The sequence below is a fragment of the Felis catus genome, chromosome A1 (assembly GCF_018350175.1).
Source record: "Felis catus isolate Fca126 chromosome A1, F.catus_Fca126_mat1.0, whole genome shotgun sequence".
Classification (NCBI taxonomy): domain Eukaryota; kingdom Metazoa; phylum Chordata; class Mammalia; order Carnivora; family Felidae; genus Felis; species Felis catus.
The window spans coordinates 55730616-55753125 of NC_058368.1; the positions used below are offsets into that span (position 1 = coordinate 55730616).

General features: G+C 33.0%; 1 long non-coding RNA gene and 1 other non-coding gene across 2 annotated transcripts in view; one reads left to right on the top strand and one right to left on the bottom strand.

Annotated features, from left to right (window-relative positions):
- Positions 1–22510, top strand: part of LOC123384602 — a 502068-nt gene that overhangs the window by 176348 nt on the left and 303210 nt on the right. The gene's annotated exons all lie outside the window — the stretch shown is intronic.
- TRNAP-UGG lies at positions 18720–18804 on the bottom strand. The gene has a single exon. It is a non-coding gene; the product is annotated as a tRNA-Pro (tRNA).

The window sequence follows — 22510 nt, forward strand, 5'->3', positions numbered from 1 at the left end:
CGAACTCCCGGACCGCGAGATCGTGACCTGGCTGAAGTCGGACGCTTAACCGACTGCGCCACCCAGGCGCCCCTTTTTTTTTTTTTTAAATTTTTTTTTCAATGTTTTTTATTTTAAAATTTATAGGTTTTTATACCTTTATATGGAACCCAGATCTATGTCATGAGGTCCTTAAGGTTGACTGCCAGTGATTTGGGGCCATTTAATCCTTGGGGGGGCTAACAGATTTATCTACTCTGTCATCACATTGAGCAAATCTGGAACACAAATGTCAAATCAGATATTTTAGTTTCCCATCATACTTACTAAAAATTTTAGTTTGTGATTCAATTGGTAAATGCTTTATGAGGAACCACGAAGTCATCTACTTAAAGAGATCATAATATTAGGTTTAGCCATGCCTGTTGCCGGCTTAATCGTAGAGAAATTAACACGCACGTCCCTTCTTCCCAGAGTCAGCCATGATAGCCCAGCTCCCTTTAAGACTCAAACTTTAGTTTTCCATTTACTTTCTTCCTTTTGTGCCAGACTTTGCTTTTGATTCTTCTTACATTGTTGTAGTTATAATTATGACTTATTATTTTTTGAAGACAGGACTTCTGATCTACAGTAAATATCACATTAAATTCATATTTGTTCTGTAATCAAATATTTTGTATTTTAGTCTTTTAACTTATTCATCATCTTAATTACTTGTATTAATATGCATACCTTTTGTATTTTTAAGAGAAGAATTTATTTTAAGTATCAAACTATACTAAGTTAAAGAAAAAGCCCAGGATAATACCAAAATAAAATTTTCTTCTTATTTAGATTATTCTATTGATCACTACTCCAGGTTTGGTGATTTAATTATCTATTAGCCAGCCCTGTCTTTTCTGTCTATCAAATTACTTAAAATATAGGGTGTACTTATTGTTGTTAAATTCAGTGAAGTAATACTTATGTAAAATGACAGAATAGGCCACCCTACATTTTCCAACTTTTGTAACAGGGAAATGCATGACATGCTCCATGTTGCACATTTTCTATCTACAAAAATAGTTTTTTTTTTCTATAATAAATATTGGGAGTTAAAACAAGAAATGTGATTTCTGTGCTTGCTTTATCTGCCAAAGCTAAATAAAGACTGAGTTCTACAATAAGATTTGACCTCAAAATTCTTATTCATTAAAATCCCAGATTATCAAGTAAAAAAGTATTTTGCCAAGATAACCATAAGGACATTAGGAACATCATTTTGAGGCACATAGGAATGAACTACTTGTATTTTCAACAATGTCAATCTTCAAGTATATTTCAAATATTTGATTAATTTTGCTATATTTTTCGTGTTAATTAAAATAAATGGGACTGATATGGAAAGAAAATAGTATAAGCTTACATAATTAACATAACCCTAATGTTGAGAGTACTAATAAAATTTTTATGTCAACATTTATGTATCATGAAAGAAACTTCCCCTTGTCTTTAATGGAATCTGGGAGTTATTGAAAAACAATAAGGAAAATGCAGTCTAAATCAGGCACTAACTTTAATATAACTTTCTTTTTCTAACAGCCAAATTCATATATAATACATAGTTTACTTCTTTATTGTAGCTTAGAAAGTTTATAAATAAAAAATATATACTGTTCTTAATATTAACTCTCTCTATATATGTATATGACCCACATATGTATGTGTTTCAAACTTGATTGAGGTTAAAGTAATACTAATACCAAAATTTAGACTGAGAAGTTTTTTCTACTTCAAGTTTATCATGAGAAATTCTTCATTCTCTGTATTCATTTAATATCTTTTTAAAAATCATGTGCTGAGTATGAGCTTGAGTATTAGCCTCAAATATGTTCTTGAAATTACAGCCCTTTAATCATATGCTAAGAGCATCTATATCATTATATTTTGCATTTCCAAGAAACGTCACTTCTAACCTCAGGGAAACATTATGTAACCAAAGAGGAATATCAGCCAATGAAGAGATGAAATGTGAGATCATAGAAAAAAATCACCAGTAGTAAATATAGAATGTCTTACATAGATAAGTATGCCCTAACTTGTATTTGTGGAATGCAACTATTGAGGATAAATCTTTAAAAGTTACATTACTTTTATTGTATTTTATTTATTGTCAGCAACTCACAATGCCCAGGCCACAGGGAGGAGAAGGGAGGAGAGATTACAAAGTGGCAACACACTTCTCAGCATGAGGAATAGGTTTGTTATCTGGATTGTGTTGATGATTTCACACATGTCAAGGTCAAAACCTATCAAATTTTACTTAACTGTACTTTACAGATGTGCCAGTTACACCTAAATGTGGCTGGTTAGCCAAAGGGGAAAATGGAGAGAAAGGGGTAGAGAAAGAGAGACAGAGTGACAGAGAGAGGGACTTTTCATTAATTTATCTTTTTCAACAACCACATTCCCTGTGATATTGGCTAAAGGAACCTCTCCTGGCTTTTTCATCTTGTAGTTCTCTTTTTCTTTGCTCTTTCATAAATGTTTTGTTGCCCTTACAAGCTGTTACTTAACCCATGTTTAAACTGCTGTATTTAAAGTTTTTTATTTCTATTTTGTGGTATATAACTGAGAAGAATTCGACACATTGCTAAATGCATGAAAACACTGAAGAATAGTCCATCATTGAAGTGGATAGATTTGATTTATAAGGTAATATTAAGTACAGAGGAGACAGGTAGTAAAAGCAAAATTTATTGAGCATTATATAATTCATCTCTTCAACACATTTTATATTTTATATGTGAACATTTTTCCAAATAATTCAGTACAATGTGGACATAGTTTCTTTTTTATATAACTTTTCAGATGTTATAATGCTGTTCTTACAAATGCTATGCAAACAGTTAAATCACAACCCTTGCTTGAGGTATCCAGGTTGATAATGATCTAATTTATTGCTGAAAATTAGAGGGGCATAAAACTTAACATATTTCTTCTAAAACTTACACATCATTATTATAAATAACTCTAATTGCCAATTATTTATTCAATTATTCATATATTTTGTCAATTACTATTTATATATTAAAAGACATTATAATGGTTGGTACCATTATACTAACCATATAATTGGTTAGTAATCAATAAAGACTGTTTCCCCTTGATTTACAAACTTTTCTGTGAATAGGCCATTAAAATAAATTATATTCTGGATGTTGGATATAAAGCAGTGAAAAAAGATATAAGGTCTCTGTGCTCTTAATATGTACATTCTGGTCATAAATTTACCTACCTAATATTTCATAATTTTGAAAATATTTCATATTCTCACTTATTCTTTAAACATCAATCTATCATTATTCATAGTTGAAATTGAGAATACTATAAAAATTTCTAAAAATCTTTTTGAATTCAGGGTACCTGGGTGGCTCAGTTGGTTAAGCGTCCAACTCTTGATTTCGGTTCAAGTCATAATCTCATGGTTGGTGAGTTCAAGCCCTGCGTCAGGCTCTGTGCTGACAATGCAGAGCCTGCTTGGGATTCTCTCTCTCCTTTTCTCTCTGCCCCTCACCTGTTCTATCTCTCTCTCAAAAATAAAGTTTAAAAATATTCTTTAAAAAATCTTTCTGAATTTTGCTTCTACTAAAATTTCAGTAAAGCTGATTTCACATAACACTGAGTAAAAGAAATTTTAAAAAGTTACTATTTTTTTAATTTTGAAAATAGCAAAGTCTATCACAATACAAATATATTGTAGAATGAAAGTAAAGATGATAACAATACTCTTACAGACAATGAAATTATTCCAGAAAGGCATATCCACAACACAGATTAAATTAAACCTACCATTTCATAGTAGGCTAAAAGTAAAAACCAAACAAACAACAAACAGCAAGAAAAAAAACAAACAGAAATTAGGTGGTAGAAATAAATGTATAGTTAGAAATAAAAGAAAACCATATTTTAGAAATAAAAAACAGACTAAAAGTACTATACGAGAGAAAATAACAATGCCCTAAAGATAATGCCTTAAACATAGGAGATGAAAAGAGAATTAAAAATAAACACTACAATAAATGAAGAATAGGAAATGACTAATATTGATCAGAAGCAAATAAAATCAAACACAGAATAATAGGAGTTTCTAAAGAGAAAAACTAAAGAAAGTGAAATGGAGTAAAACAAACAAACCTCAAGTCTACAATTTAGGTTTGCTAAATTGCTAAGATAAAAACAAAAAACCAGACTTGGAATCACATTTTGAAAGTCCATGCTGTGTGACAAAGTATATTTACCTAGAACGATCAACACTGGACATCTGGTAAAACTACTTTACTCTAAAAAAGAAACCGTAATTAGTTATTTGGAAAAAAGAAAAAACAAAAACAAACAAAAAAAAAACCCTACCCTGTTTATAAGGAGAATGATTATCAGTATTTTTACAACAATAATTTATGCCAAAATTGGCATAAAAATTTTAAAGTATTTAAGGAAATAAGAGTGAGCCACGTATTTTACATCCAGCAAAACTGATCCTCAAATATAATGGTCATAGACAAAATGTTATCAGTGTGCAAGATCTCAACATTTCCTCATGTGTCATTTCTGAAAAACTTACTAGAGAATGAGTTCAGAAACCAAAATGATCAGACACCTAAATAAGTTGATGATGATCATTAAATTTAGTTTTCTGTAGAACCAAAACAGTATATTAAGAGGGAGACAATCTAGTATATAATTGTTTTGTATTTTGCCAGTGTAGCTATAGTACAACTACATCAAATGGAGAGAGGGAAAGCAGATGCAAAAAAAAAAAAAAAATCTAAAATTTTAACAATTGTTTCAGCAATGGTATTAATACAGTATTTCACATATATATATTTTATTAGCTCCTAGCATCTATGTTATAAATGTAATTACATGTACTTTATTATCTATATCATATATATAATATTAATATAAATATTTGTTAACTTTCCTGAAAGATCTGAACATCTTTCAGAAAAATTTGAAAAAGCTCTAGAAAAAATGATCGATCTAGTAATATTCATCATGCCATTTTCAGAGAGTGATAGAAAACTATTTGTTATGTGGTAAGTAACGCAAAAGAATCAAGCATTTTTTCCAGATTTCCCTCAGTCTGCTCAAACCTTGGATTGCCAAATGAAAGATAAGGGCATTTCAAACACTAAGTGAAAAATAATGATACAAGTAGAATATCACCATTTTTGCAAACTCCATTTAATAATAGGTTATAGGATTTAAGCATCAATGGCTGCTAAAATCCCAACAAGAGACAACCCGGCATCATGTATCTTTATATAATTACCAACACCATCTATAATCTTGCCAGAGGGATTGAACTAGAGTGTAACCTAGTCTCTTCATACAGCTGCCAAGTTGTAGGAAATCCAGAGTGCAGTGATACATGTGGACCTACACCAAGATTATTCAGTCATCAAAACCCAGAGTTTGGAAAACTATACAGGTCAAACAAAATGGCCGTTTCTCCAAAGGTAAAGTTTAAGGAAATAGAAAAGTTAAAAGGAAAACCTGTAAATTAAAAAAAAAGAAAAAACGTAAAGTAGTACTCATTTTTTAAATGAATAAGACTAAACTCTAATGTCAGGAGGAGCATTTTTGTGTAATAATGTTATTAAAAATGCAAGGAAATGAGAACTAGAAAGTCCACATAATAGTTACCAGAAGAATAAGGGGCCTGTGGTTGGCATGTCTCATATGGAAGGGTTTCAGAAGTGGCTGCGAAAGTACTTTTCTTTAACCTAGAGCTGCCTTACAATACATGATTAAGCTATATATTTAAATTGTGTGGTTTTATTTTCCTGTATTTTATTTTATAATATATTTTATTTTATTACTTTATTTTATTTTATTTTATAATTATATTTTTAAAAGTTATTTTTGGAACTGAGTGCTGAAAAACAAAAATTAAATAAAAATAATTAAAAAATTGTATTAATTCTATTTGACTTTTAAAAAGGGATTTATACTACAATTGGAAAATTGGGGGAAAATGATAAGTATTAAAAAGCAGAGTTCTGGCTTACAGTTGTGAGAAAATCATTTCAGGAAGAGAGTAACATAGATGATGTTAATAGAAAAAGTGATATAATTCATTACTTGGCATAAATTTTCAAGTGCATGGGCATATCACTGTATTTTTACATATAAAGTGGGCCAAAGGAAAAGTATGTGTCATAAATAAGATGGACCTGGAATAAGCACATTTTTTTTTATTAGCATCTTAAAGTTGTAAACTCCAACACTTCACAAATATGATTAATGGTAATTATTTTAGTATGGATTTTTGAAGATGATGTGGATGAGATAATCTTGTTTCAAATATTTATTTATTTATTTATTTATTTATTTATTTATTTATTTATTTATTTATTTATGGATGAAAGGTATGACTTTCAAATGCAACAATATGGATTCCATCATTTCCATGGGGATATTCTCCTAGTTTCTTTTGTATACCAATTAGTTTATACTGAATCCAAAGCCCAACAAACATTTATTAATTTTCAAACAAATTATTTTCCCAGAAACCTATAGCTTCTCATTAACAGTTTTGGATTTTCTTTTATTATATTTATGGTATTTGTTAATCTATTCATTTCTTTCAAGAATATTTATATTATCTACTCTTATTTCCTATTAGAACCTTAATGATTTTTTAAGTTCAGCTTGAGCATAGAATGCCAAAGATATGTTTTTATTCAGAAAATGTCTAAAAATAAACATCTAAGAAAAAAATGTACAACATGCACAGTTTCACCATATGTTAAGGACTTTGTTAACCAAAATTCAACGAAGTGAATTTTAAAGATCTAATTGGTTTTATTGAATGATTCATGAATCAGACAACATCCTATCTAGCAATACAAAAAAACTTCAAAAGGCTACAGAAAGAGAACAGGTTTTAAAAACAGGACTGATGGGGCACCTGGGTGGCTCAGTCAGTTAAACATCCAGATTTTGAATTTGGCTCAGGTCGTGATCTTCCTGTTTGTGCAATTGAGCCCTGAATCGGGCTCTGCACTGACAGTATGGAGCCTGCTTGGGATTCTCGTTCTCTCTGCCCCTACCCTGCTCTCTCTCTGACTCTCTCAAAATAAATAAATAAACATTAAAAAAAAATTCCACAAAATAACATCTTCCTTTAGAAAGTAAATTAGCTTTTAAGTTTTGGTGAGCTTAGCATAAGTGACTTCATTATCAATGTATTGTTTCATTTTAACAGCATTAAGGTGAGAAATACAGTAGAGAGGGAAAAACATATGACAATACAAAGACTATTTAATGGAAGATTAAGGTGAATAAGTTTATAAAATGCTAGGACTTTGAATTGTTGTAGAAAAAATTGAGAAAGCTTGTTAAACAGTAAAGGTTTGATCCTGAGAATATTTTGTGTTAGAAGTGTAAATATTGATCAGTATTAAAATAGAGTATGTTTCTCTTTTCGTATTCAGATATCACCAGTAGCATAAGAAATACCAATTAGATATCTGAGAAATTCTTAAAACTCAAATAGAACATCTCATTTGCATATAAATAAAAGAAGTATCATTTGCATCTAAGGTTATATCAGTCTGTGGGAGATTAGTTCTTTTTCATTACAATTTATTTTAAGCCATTTTATCAGACCTAGTTATTTCATGCCTTCCAGTATGAGCCTTCAGAGTGCAAAGACAAGAAAAAACAAAGACAATAAATGTGTTGCTCCTTCTCTCATTCACCTTTATTCAGGAACTTCTGCACTAAAACCTAGAAATGGTGGCTTTAGTTTTGAAAGTTTTTTTTTTTTCAATATATGAAGTTTATTGTCAGAATGGTTTCCATACAACACCCAGTGCTCATCCCAAAAGGTGCCCTCCTCAATACCCATCACCCACCCTCCCCTCCCTCCCACCCCCCATCAACCCTCAGTTTGTTCTCATTTTTTAAGAGTCTCTTATGCTTTGGCTCTCTTCCACTCTAACCTCTTTTTTTTTTCTTCCCCTCCCCCATGGGTTTCTGTTAAGTTTCTCAGGATCCACATAAGAGTGAAACCATATGGTATCTGTCTTTCTCTGTATGGCTTATTTCACTTAGCATAACACTCTCCAGTTCCATTCTCTAAAGAAGACATCAGATGGCCAACAGGCACATGAAAAGATGCTCAGCGTCGCTCCTCATCAGGGAAATACAAATCAAAACCACACTCAGATATCACCTCACGCCAGTCAGAGTGGCCAAAATGAACAAATCAGGAGACTATAGATGCTGGAGAGGATGTGGAGAAACGGGAACCCTCTTGCACTGTTGGTGGGAATGCAAACTGGTGCAGCCACTCTGGAAAACAGTGTGGAGGTTCCTCAAATTAAAACTAGACCTACCCTGTGACCCAGCAGTAGCACTGCTAGGAATTTACCCAAGGGATACAGGAGTACTGATGCATAGGGGCACTTGTACCCCAATGTTTATAGCAGCACTCTCAACAATAGCCAAATTATGGAAAGAGCCTAAATGTCCATCAACTGATGAATGGATAAAGAAATTGTGGTTTATATACACAATGGAGTACTACGTGGCAATGAGAAAGAATGAAATATGGCCCTTTGTAGTTTTGAAAGTTTTATTTTGGCTTCCTTTAATTGTAAACCTATGAGGAGGATGGATCAAACTAACAGTAATTATTTTATTTGAACATTTAGTCTAACCTGTAGATATAATGTTAAATACATTTTTTTACAGAAATCTGTGTCATTGTATCATTGTGGGCTATTTAAGGGATCAAATTTAATATCCCAATGTGCCTATGGCTGATTATATAAATTTATATTAAGGTGACCATTTAGATTTCCTGTTGCAGCTGTAACAAATTACCACATACTTAGTGTTTGAAACAACACACACAGATTTGTTCTCTTATAGTTCTGGAGGTCAGACCTGTTCCTTCTGGAGACTCTAACAGAGAATCACATTTTGTGTCATTTCTAGCATCAAGAGGCCAGCTCTATTCCATAGCTTGTGCTCTCACCCTCCATCTTCAAAGCCAGCAGTGTAGTATCTCTCAATCTCTTTCTTTCTGATTCCATTGGTAAATCACCTGTTCTCTGACTTTCATGCTCTTGCTTCCCTCTTATAACTACCCTAATGATTACTTCAGGCCCACCCGTTTAATTCAGGGTGGTTTCCTCATTAAAGATTCTTAGTCACATCTACAAAGTTCTGTTTTCCATATAAGGAAATATACTCATATAATATAATTACCATTTCTGGACATAAGGACTTGGACATCTTAAAGAGACCATTATTCTGTCTACCACGTAAGCTTTACTTTGATGAATGTCCCTATAAAAGTATACTAAATACTTAAATATTCTGGGTAATAAAACATACTTTGTCACTAATCTGGGAAGCATTAAGCATAGTCTATAATGATCTAGAGACCTTGAGTTTTTATATCCAGGATGGAAGGAAATTCTGTCCCCTGAGCTGGGTGACCTTGAGTTGAGCAACTTAGTTATAAGCATGTTCCAACTTTTTTAGTTGAGCGATACTAGTTTTCCCATTATAGCTAAAAATGGGTGGCATATAGAAATAAATTAACTTACCCAGGATCATGGAAGTTTTCCAGCCTCAGACCCCAGTTGAGTGGAAACATAAAGCTTTGGGAAAGCTGAGAAAGAAATTAGAGCAAAGAAAAAAAGTAGGTTATCACTAATTGCATAAAGTTTAATACAGGTGTGTTGGGTTATAAAAGAACAAATTCGAGAAAAATGTCGAACTCACAGAGACTTAAATAAGTGGGTTAACAATCACATTTTATGTTGCTATATTTTTATAATATGCACTTCAGAGAATAGCTTAATTCAAATTGATATTAAGCTATATAATGAAGGAATGTAAAAAGCAAAACTAAATAAAAATACTCCATCTAGACAATGTAATTAGTGAAAATGTATTCATACACAAAAAATATTCCATGAAAAAACAAAAAAATTGCCTAGCATTATGTTAAAATGTCAAAAAGCATATATCTTAAAAAATACATGAAAATACAAATTCATATAATATAATCATCTTCAGCCATAATCACATTTAAAAATATTTAACCCATGTGGATATGTATTATAAAATATAATATGAAACTAAAGTTTCCTTAGAGTATGGTTTTATAATATCAATGTTTAGATTAATGGATATTTAATAGAAAGCTTAAAACAAAAAAAAAACATATGGGCATTTAAAGCCTTTTATTTTAGGTATGCTATATTTTAGTGCAAAATTAAACAGAACTTTCAAAATATTATTGCAACATGAGTTTAAAAAGTACTTGCACTACTGAGTGACTGTATCTTTTTCTGATTTCTTTTCCCTAATGAGTCCAAATCTGTGTAGTGGGAGGAAGAATTAGTCTAAGAAATGTTTGCTGATCCAGTGATCCAGTAGGGCTTCCTGGTAACTTAGTGTCTGCGTGGGTGCCTGAACTAAAAACGTCTTTCCTCAGAGACTTATTACCTCTTCTAGTCAGGGTAGAATCTAGTATGAAGTTGAGGTTCAGATAACTTTGTGGTGGAGAGAGTAGGGAAATGTGAAGAAGTTTGGATGCTTGAATTGGCACAATATTCTCTCACCCTCTCTGAAATATACTTTGGTATATTTCATATTATGAAATATTCATATTTCACATTATGAAATATTCATATTTCACATTATGAAATATTCATATTTCATATTATGAAGTGTTCATATTTCATATTCATTCATATTATTTGTATTCATACTCTTCATTTCATATTCATTCATATTATTTCATATGGTATATTCATATTATATGAATTATCCGTTTGTATTACTGGGTGCTAATTGCTTACAGTTAATGATCTTAACTACTTTCAGGGATTTTGTGATTGTGGTCATTTGCTCTCAGTTTCAAGGCTCCTGAGTGCTAAAGCCACTTTTTTTTTTTTTTCCGATGCAACCCTCTTCTGGTCCAAAATGACCTAAGATATGCAAAGGGGTGTGTATGCTCAAACAGTCACCCAGGCTTGCAGGAAATTTTTAGTGATCTGATCAGCATTGGCAGACAGGAGTTTCCCCATCCAGTTCTGTTCTGCTCTAGCCACTTCTGCCTGTGCCGCTGTATCAGTGCCCTGCACATGCTGGGTGTGGTTGAATGCACAGACACTCCTGGAGGCACACCTGCTCTCATTAATCAATCAAGGATGCCCTGATATTATATATATAATAGCAACACATTTTTAAGAAATGGACTTAATTTTTCCAAAATTGCCTCTTTGGAGATGATCATGTTTTTTAACATAATTGTGAATAAAATACTGGATATTTTAAATTTTTGATGTTTTTATTTTTCCCATTCAAAGACACAACCAGAAGATCAGCAAAAGTCCATAGTAACTTTGATAATGAGGACAAGGAGGAAGGCTTTGCAAATTGGTGAGAACTACTGGGATAAAATATGCTTCTCTGCAAGTAAAGAAGGAAATCAACTAGAATAGATAGGCTGTTGGTCTGAGCAACACTGGGATTGCTGACATTGCATAAAGAGAATGGAAAGAGGAGTGATAAAGTCATTCTTGTGTACCTGGAGCCAAACTACTTACCAATGGTTTAATATTTTAGTGAATTGCAATCTAATGTTGGTTTAAGACAATGTCCTGATTCCCTGACTCCCTGAAAAGAGCTTCTGACACAAATTAGGGGACATGGATACACGGAGAGAATGAAGCATTACTGAAAAAACTAATTCCCAGAACACATACAAAGATTGCTTCTTTTTCAGTGATGGTAATAGTCATACAAACATGAAGAAAACGAAAACTCAGAAATGGCTGTAATTAAAAGCCTGGGAGAGGTAGAAAGGGCAGTCATGAGAAATGTTGCTGGAAAAGGGATTAAGAGAAGGATTAAAATACAAACTACAGGTATATATGAGAAATTTTAAAATAATAATATCCATAAAAACTGTAGATATAAAGCATATATCTGTGAAGAGAAAAGTAAAACTAAATGAATACAAATGGTGACATCAACCAGCATACCTAATTCCTTACATTCATGTTAGGTGAAACATGGAAAGTGGAAGCAGGAGAAAACATTTCAATACTGAAATAAGTTAAAGTTCTCTTAAACCAATCCATAGTTATTTTAAAATTGTTAATACTGCATTTTTTTGCACATAAAATGTGGACAGGGCATTGAGAAGTGTCTCAAAGATGAATAAGATAGGGGCACTTGATTTGAAGGAATTTATAATTTAGTGAGATATACAAATAAATACTATATGTCTATCATTTACCACAACCCCCCTCCCCCCAAAAGGAAGATATAAACAAAGGTGCCTGAAAACATCTAAAAGGGAAAGTTTATTTTGACTCACATGTCAGCATCTACCCAACAAAGCTTGCAACAAATCTGATATAGAGTCGTACGTCTCTGAGTGCTTGTCTTAAAAGTAAAGTAAAACATCCTAAATGGAATTCTACTTAAAAATCCTATTTTGTTGAACTTAAATCAGTGTTTTAAATTTATATTCATTGTGTTTTAATCTCTTAGCCAAAAAATATAAATCTAATGGCATGCAAGGTACTCTCTTCTCAAAATCAAACATTTCCAACTATTTTATCATATACCACATATTTTCTTTATAACTCCTGGATTATAATAATCCTTAAATTTGTTAATATACCTACCTATTTCTTACTTCCTTCCATTATTCCCTTCCTCCCCTTTCTCTCTACCTTCTTCCCTCCCTTCTTTCTCCCTTTGCCTTCTCTTCCCTCTTTTTTTTTCCTCCATCCATTCCATTTTTTTTAAAATTAATTGACTTTATATTTAAAGCAGTTTTAGGTTTACAGGAAAATGAGCAGAAAATACCGAGTTTTTGTATTCCCCCTCAATCCCCTAGCCCCCTCTCATTTCTCCTATTTTTAACTTCTTTTATTTGTGTAGTAAATTGGTTACATTTGATAAGTCAATCATTGACACATTATTATATACTATGACACATAGTTTGCATTACTGTTCACTGTTTGTGTTATACATCCTAGGGATTTTGACAAATATAATGTCATGTATGTACCATTTTTCTGTGCCCTTTTCAAAAATTCTTCCTCTCTCCTTTAATTCCTTCAACTAATTACCTGTTGACTGAGAACTAGGACTTTAAGAAAATGTACTCATTTAGTGTCAGTAAATGTGGGTAAGGCAGTGCCTAGGTGGGTCAGTCAGTTTAGCATACTACTCTTGATTTCAGATCAGGTCATGATCTGGGTTTGTGAGCTGGAGCCCCACATTCTGCTCTAAGCTGTCAGTGCAGGATTCTCCCTCTCTTTTTCTCTCTCTGCCCCTCCCTCACTCACACTTTCTCTCTCTCTCTCTTTCAAAATAAATAAACCTTCAAAAAGTGGCAAGATAAAGTCTGCACCAAATTGACACAGATGTTTATGTAACAGATAAACAGAGAGACAGTTCCATATTGCAAAGTAAAAGCATTTACCATAGGAACACAATAAAGACAGGCAACTTACTGTTTTTGTACAGCTCAAAAGTTAATGTTTCAGATTTGAAAGATTAAGGCATATGCTAGAAAGTACAAATATTATTTATTGATTGTTCACTGGCGGGGATGTTTGCTCCTCAAAGGAGAGGTGGGAGCTGTGCCTGGAGAGATATGCAATAGGATGGTAATTAAAGGTATTAAATGCAATGTACAAAGTTAGAAAACTGGCCAAAGTTGACATTGCTTAAGGCAATTGGCTGGTGATTTGAGAAAGAAAAATACATGTTAGGTGGTTACAAATGTCAAAATAGAAAAAGAATTTGTGTGGGGTTTTGCCATATCTTAAAAAGGAAAATCTCAAAAGCATGACAACACACACACATTTTTGAAAGTTTAATAAATTTGGAGAATGTGTTTGTAGGATTCAGTTGAAGTGCCTGATTTTCTACATAAAACTTGAGAATTCTGACACATCTAGTGTGAATGTCACATTTCTAATAACATAGCAGTATCATGTTCTGCGTTAATAAGAATCTTATAAACAATTAGCATTATATAGACACTTTTTATTAAAAGTTATAAGATAATATGTTTAACAACCCTTTCAAGTAAACCTGTATCTTGTAGTACATGGCAGTTTCGGGAAATTTTTATTCACTTGCCTCATTTTCACGTGAAAAGGTTTTGTTCCACCAGCGCTTGTGTTTTTTGTTTTGTTTTGTTTTGTTTTTGTTTTTTGTTTTGTTTTTGTTTTTGTTTGCTTGTTTGCACTTTATAAACCACTTCCTGACCTAATTGGGGTGTGGCATATATTGTTTCATGTTTGCCTGGGTGGACCCAGTCTAATAAATAGTTACAAACAATGGAGCTATTTTTCTTTCTTGTTTTTCCTTTATTCCACACTACTTGTAGCAAAACTGCAAAAATATATTGAGTCTTCTACACTAATACTTTCCTAAGAAGTGCTGTTTCAAGCTTCAGGATGGATAGAGGTGTGTATATTCAGGTGTTCAGATTTGGAACCACTTTCTCCAAATAGCCTATGAAAAGTGGTAGAATATTCTACCCCAAAATGTGCCAGTTTGGCATAAGGATTCTTTTGAGAAATAGGCACTTGAGAATCAGTAGATGCAAGGTCATTCTAATTTCCTTTACTTTCTGAAAACAGGAGATAAAAACTCCATGTGAAAGATACTCTCCCTGTACCAAGAGAAAAGAAACATTCTTTGACAGGGAAGCAGAGACCAGAGAAAATTCTGTACAAATAGACCTGGGTAAAATAATTATTTTCTTCTTTAGACTTTCCACATAGTTCAGTTACTTTTCAAAACTGCCTGTCTCTGTTCAACCTAGTATAAAAGGATTTAGATTTTGCCACTTCTTTGGGTCTCCCTTTCCTTATGAGGAGTCTTGTGTCGCATAAAACTTAAATTTGTATGTTGTTTTCCTGTTAATCTTTCTTATGTCAATTTAATTCTCAGGCCCAACCAAAAATTAAAAAGGATAGAGGGAAAATCTTGCCCCCTCTACATTTATCAGTACAAACCAGGGATTCTCATTTCTATTTACATGACCCACCTTCCCTCCCTCTGTGACTATGGAGGAAAATAAAGGCTTGTTAGTCATTGTATCTCTCTGATACAATATTTTTGGTGTGCTAATATAAATTAATATCTTGGGAATTTTTGGAAAGAATACCCTATGTTAGAATTTTTAATGTATTCTTTAATCTCCATAGTTTCATTCATTTAACTCTTGACCTTGAAGTTATTTAAAATGGAATATATGAACATATATTTATATAGACATAATTCAACTAGTTATATTCACTTTTCTCCTCGAAACTAGCATAAATGAAATTAAATAGGGTGACAAGAAATTTTACCAAAATAAACTAAATTCATATGTAGGGTGTGGCTTTCTGAAATATTTTATTATAGTGACACAGATATATAACTTCAGATCCAGACAGATCCTTGGTAAACATTCAGAAATTATTTAGATGTAATTTTGATACCAGTAGGAATTGTCGCCTATAATAATAGAAAATGAAAAAGAAGGGGGGGGGGAGGTGAGGGGTGGGAGACATTATTTTAATCAAATCATAAAATAGAAACAGGTTGCTGCAGAATTGTGTAAGGGTATAAAATCCAATGTAATTGTACCAAACTGTTACTAGGGCCAAATAGGAAACTTTAAATTCTAACACTAGAAAATATAAAATTTGTCCAGATAGTAGAGGTTGGTAAATATTATTTTAGTATGTGTGTATGTGAAGGGAGAGATTTAGACATGTTTATCTCCCTAGCTCAAACACAAGACTAAGACATGATATGAACTTGAACACACAGACATGAACAGTAAGACCATAGTCGTGGTTCCAGTTTAACTAACACAATGAAACATGGGATACTCTGCATGTGTAAATATGTATGACAGTTATCACCCTGAATAAAAATTATCTGGCAAATAAATAACCTTAGTAACCTGAGCTGTTAACCTCATTTCATTTTTGTTAATTCTAATTTACTTGGAATATTGTAATTATATCATTAAGGTTAAGAGTTTTTTAACCCTGAAAAGGTTTAGAATATAATATAGAGATGATGTAAATCATATACACATTAATGATATCTTTTTGTTTAGGGATAATATCTGCATTTGGAATAAAAATGTAATGATTAAGATAATTAACTGTTGTAGAGACTCTGAAAATGCAGTTTGGTAGTTCTATTTAAAATGTGTAACTGAATGGTAGGTTTTACACTTCATATTTTAATTTAAAAGGTCTTTGAAGATGTTACTAACTGCAAGCGACATTGGAATATTGAAGACAACTTGAATCTATTTATAAATTTACTATATTGAATTTATTATTATAGATTGAATAATTAGGATTAAATACCAGTAACTGATATTTTCAGAGAATTTTATGTTGATTAAAGTAAATAAAAAATCCCAGGTGTCTGTTTCTTCAGAGGAAATTGTAGTACTCTATTTTCCCCTTTGAAGAGTATCTTGTGATTTTTTTCATTTTTTTTTCTGAAATTATATTCCATTAGGCTAAGATATTTGATTTGTCTCCTTAGAGAAGTTACGTTTTATATCATGTATAAAATAAGACTCTTAAATCAGGTGATTTTTAAATGCCCCTGCACTAAGCATCAGAAACAAAAACGTGAAGACTATAATCAAAGAATTCAATCTGTTAGGGGATGTTTTTAAAAAAAGGTAAAATCATACTCTCACACATGGCTAAGGAGAGATTGCTTCCTGCAGAGAGACAAGAACTGAATGAGAAGCTGTGCATTGCTGAGGGTTCTCAGAGTCCCCACACAACCAGAGAGGAGAAACCCCACTGAGCATCTTGGTCATTCAGTGGAGACCAAAAAAAACCCAAAAAAACAAAAAACAAAAAAAAAAGCCACTCTTACCTCATCTTCTTAGAGTTTGAAATAATAGCTTCCTAGTATCTGATATACATTTTAAAGACGAACTCAGACTGCTCTTTTATTAGTGTGAATATATGTTTTTATATATGTACATTTTATGTTCTATTCTTGAAAAAATATGGATTTAAACAGAAGATTTATTGTCATGATTCTAAACACTTACCTTGATTTTTAAAATATAGCTTAAAATTCCATGAGCTAAAATATTTTTATAAGAAAACTTGTAGGAAGTTTTTGCTAGCTATTGAAATGGCTTTAGGCATTCGTCTGAGAAGCTGAAGAAAACAGTCTTCAAGTTAAACATACACATACACACAGGCACAATCAATAGCATTCACATTTCAAGTTTTAATGACCTTCGTGGAAGTCCATGTATTTCAAGTTCCAAATGCCCAGCCTAGGCATTCCTTGGATAGAGTTCTCATTAATTGAAATATTTTTTTCCCCTGAAGAGTGACTTATACATATCTACTAAAGAGCAGAGTTGAAGGCTAGAGATTAAAGGTCTATCTTCAATGCCTCCAAATTTTTCATCTCAAAATTCATGCTACTTTACTGTGTTTCAATTGATTTTTTCATTACTATGGATTATGTTTAATGTTCTAATTCTTAATATTTAAAAGTAATAGTGTTTTTTAAAAATAACTCATTTTAAAAGTAATTTCCTTCAATAGTTAAATATACATCGTATAATGATCTAATTATACGTTTCATATATTTGAAATATATGTTAAATTCAGTTGTCTGAAATCTGTGAGGAATCAGGAGATGTTTGCCTCCAGTTGGTCTTTTACAAAGGGTAATAGGCTGCTTCTCGGCTGTATCTGACTAAGGCAACAGATTTGAGAGGAAAATGTTTTCAAACTAAAATGCTGCTCTGCCTTCCTATCCCTCAACTCAAGGGTTTCTTTGACTTACTCTTCCAGTCTATCGCTAATACTCTCTCCCATTAGCTACTGCTGAATATCCTCCTGTAGACTCTACAAGTCTTAGATCAGGTGCATGGGCAACATCGGCTCTGTAGCAAAGGATACTAGTGGTTCTCGCATTTCTCCTGTGTTGTTGAGAGACATGTGCGGGTTCATTCTTTCAAGTATGTTCTTCCTCTTCCTTGTAAGTTCTGCCTCATCCTTTTTGCTTCTACCTTGTCTTCATTGGTTTTAGTTTGTTTTCTTCTTCCGTTTTTTCACATTCAAACCTTCCTTCAGCTGCTGTCAGCTGCTGTCTCGGCTGACCTATAGATTCTTCACACCCAATGCTATAAACAGAAGCAACAGCCACGCAGATACTTTTCAGTCAGCCCCCACTATTTTGTAAGAGTTCATATCTGAGACAAATCTCTTACATCACTCATATTCGTTATACTTCACTGATAAGTTTTGACAGATAAATATACTATTTATTATCTCAATAAAAACATAAGAATCTAGAACCTAAACATTCATATGATCTCCATTTGGAAAACACTAAAACATTTTTAAGTAATGGATAAAAAGAATCTTAGGTAAAGGAAACATACTGTTGAATGAGATGAATGAGATGACCTATAAGCATTATTTTTTACAATTAATTTTCAAATTAAATTTTAATAAACATTTCATTTGGTTATATATATTTTTTATTTTTATTTTTTTAATTTTTTTTAACATTTATTTATTTTTGAGACAGAGAGAGAGAGAGAGAGAGAGAGAGAATGAACAGGGGAGGGTCAGAGAAAGAGGGAGACACAGAATCTGAAACAGGCTCCAGGCTCTGAGCTGTCAGCACAGAGCCTGAGGCGGGGCTCGAACCCACAGACTGTAAGATCATGACCTGAGCCCAAGTCAGACGCTTAACCGACTGAGCCACTCAGGCGCCCCTCATTTGGTTATATATTAAGAAACTTGATAAACTGTTCCTAAATATGTGGAAGAAAAAATCACAAATAGCTAGGACAGTTATAAACATAATATATATAAACAGGTAAAATTCTCTACCAAATATTAAGACACTTCAAAAAACCATAGCAATGAAAGCATGTCCTCATTTCAGGATCACAGTCAAGGTTTGGCTGTATAAATTGTGAGTTTAAATGGAAATTATGTAGACACTATATCTCACGGGTATCACATGAGGCTTGCCTAATTTGTGTCTTCACAGAAATGTAGTGAGATATGTAGTAGTGATTAAGCCAATGTAATGTTGCTAATCAGTTCTAAAATCAGTATTTTTGGTTTAATTCATTTTTTACATTTAGTAGTTTTCCATGCTGCTGTATGAAACTACCAAAAATTTAGTAGCTTAAAAAACCATAAGTTTATTGGTTTACATTTCTGTAGAAATCTGGCATGGGTCTCAGAAGTGTTGGCAGACCTAGGTTCCTTTTTGGAGGGTCTAAGTGCAGGGTCTTTCCAGATTCTAGAGGCTACCTACACTCTTTCTTACATTGTCAAAGGCAGTAACAATGTCTCTCTGTGACCATTCTTCAATAGTCACATCTGTTTATGACTCTGAACTCAGCCAGAGAATGGCCTCCAATTATAATGACCCATGTGACTAGATTTAACTCTTTGAATAATCCAAAATAATTTCCCCACCTCTGTGTTCATAACTTAATACCATCTAGAGAGACATTTTTGCTATGTGAGGCAACATTTTTTCTGGTTCCAGAGGTTAGGTTGTGGACATTTTAGGGGAGATTTTATCTACCTTTAACATATGGTGTCAGTTAAGGTGATAAAATGAGTACCTAATATGAATAGGAACAGTGGTCTCAGAAAGTTCTTCACTACAACGCAAGAAGCCTCAGCGTTTTTAGATCTGTGGATTTTCTCCTTAGTGCAGGGGTGTGAAGTCTCTTGACTCTCCCAAAGTGTGAATGTCGTCTTTCACGAGCACCTCTGACCTTGCTTTGACCAAAACTCTTGCGAGATGCCATCTACAGTTTTACCGTAGGATTCCTGGATCTGATCATAGTAATATTTTCAGAAAGTTTGGAGCCTAATTGAGACTGATAATGAACAATTTAAGTCATAGTTTTATTCCAATTTATGTGATTTTGTTTTCATTAGAAGCACCTTACTTCTTGCATATGGATAAGACAGATGGTTGCCTTTAAATAGTGTTGATATAAACTTAGATGATAAAAGTGTAATATTTTGTCAGAGAATCAAGCATATCCAGAGTATATCAATGACATGAGCTCTTAAAAAAAATCAAATACATGAAATTGATGATGGGCTGGGGGTGAGTGTGTTAGAGGATGGAAAACCTGATGAAGCAAACAAACATTTGGAGAGAACATACTTGAATAAGCATACTGCAAGTTAAGAGGTAGAATTAGAAGATAGCTTGTTTTTGAGTTTGTGATTTAGATGATTGTTTGAGAGATGAAAAATTTAACCTCACAACTGGAAATGGGTTGTTGAGGAGAATGGAAGAGAAAAATTGTGATGGAAGGTCTATTTTCATGTATGCTTAAATAAGGTATGTTAATGAGAGGAGTTTTAATATAGAAGGATGTGATACAGAGCTTGAGCTATCAAAGGAGGATATAGGTTTAGCAGAAAGTAAATCAGTAATCCTTATATAAAGGTCATGGGAACATCATAGAAACATAACATGTTACTCAGTGGAACCAGAATTTTTAACACAGGATGGAAAAGCAATATTTTGAAAATAATGTTCGGAAGCAAGGGTGATACTAGTGCCACTTCTGTACTCTGAGTTATATGTAGCATGCAAAAAACTAATACTTTCAGGTGTTAAGGGAAATAAGAACCAAGTGATAGTTTAATAAAATCAAGGAGTAACATTCAGGGGAACACTTGTTGAACATAAATAGAATTTTCAAAGTACCTTCTGGAAAAGTTAGTCAGTTGGAGGGAAAGGAGCTATTAAATACATCTAAATGCACAGATCATGCAATAGGCAATTTAAATTAAATACATGATAACGAATATGGTACAGGCACCAAACAACCAGGACAGATACTGAATAAAATAGCCAGTAGAGTCATACTCATTTTTAGAAGCTGAACATTGGCGTTAGAGTTCTGTTCTAGAAATGATAGAAAACTTGCACTTAAGACAGTGTCATAAAAAAAAAATTGAAAGACAGGCATGTATATTGTAGTGGAGAAGGGAACACACAGGCTTAAGTTGATGAACCCAAGATGGTATTAACCATAATCTCATGGATATCTACAGTGATTGTTGCCATTTGTGTCAGCAGTGTGCAAACACAGTAGAATCAGATAGTTTTTCTCTCTTTAGAAGCATCTAGCAGTAATTTTAAATGAAACCACCTAGAGAACTACTGGTAAAGCTACTCCTATGGTGATAGGAAAATTTTAAAGGCCTATTGATTGATGAGGATTCATAGCTGCTTCCCTGATTAAAATAGAAGAGAAATTATCTAAATATTGGTTATTCTTTCCAACTGTACCTTGTGTGTGTGTGTGTGTGTGTGTGTGTGTGTGTGTGTGTGTGTGTGTGTGAGAGAGAGAGAGAGAGAGAGAGAGAGAGAAAGAGAGAGAGAGAGAGTGAGTGTGTGTGTGTGTGTGTGTGTGTGTGTGTGTGTGTGTGTGTTTGAGAGAGAAAATGAGAGAGAGAGAAATTGGGGGCATGAATTGAATGATCTGTTTTTTTTTTTAGCTTCGTGTTTATCTACATTGATTCTGTATTATCATGTCATCACTTTGCACCTTTGGAGTCATATATGAAAACCTTCTGGTCATTTTTACTCTTCTGTACAGAAAATGACATTCACTTAAAGGCCAAGTCCTCAGAAGAAAGCACTATTTTTGGAAAAGTGTTTCTGTACAAATCTGTGTCTCTATCATGTTTCCTACAAAAACAGCAGGAATTTTCAACAATGATTCCTGAACTCTATATATAATTCCACTGTTTTTAGAAAGCAAATTTGAAGCAGCCGTTCTCAGAGACAGTTACCCACTGAGAGCATAGCAAATACAGTTTTACCTATTATCTTGGATTTACTTCTATTTTCTGGTCTTTACTACTAGTGTCAGTGCCTAGTCCCTGCAATTTCTCTGAAGGCAAAGTGAGTCTAAGAAAAATGAAACCAAGAATTGATTTACCATTCAGCGCATCCCTGTATAGAGATTGCGTTTACTGGATTCATTTACAACTGATACATGCAGAAATTAGGTATATATCATATATGTTTGCTTAACAAAAAGGGGGAAATATGCTTGAAAAATTCTAAGGCTTAATCAATTTTACAGTTTTCCCTTCAGCTCTTTGTCCAATAGTTAGTAATTCTTAGAGACTCCTGTACTGCTGGATGACTCCAGATCAATGATTTCTAATTGGTGTAGGGCAATTGGTACTATTCTTCAATGATTTTGTCCCTTCATATATTTCAGTGATATTTGCACATCTGCACTCTTCTGCTGATATTAGCACTTCCCTGTGTAACCATCTCCTACTTCCTCCAAGAAAATTAGTCGTTGGGCAGAAACTGCATCATTTCAGTATTTTTGCGCTGAAAGTAAATTCTGTAAAGACACAAACTCACACACACGTACGTGCACATGCATCCTTCTCAGAGGTCTCTC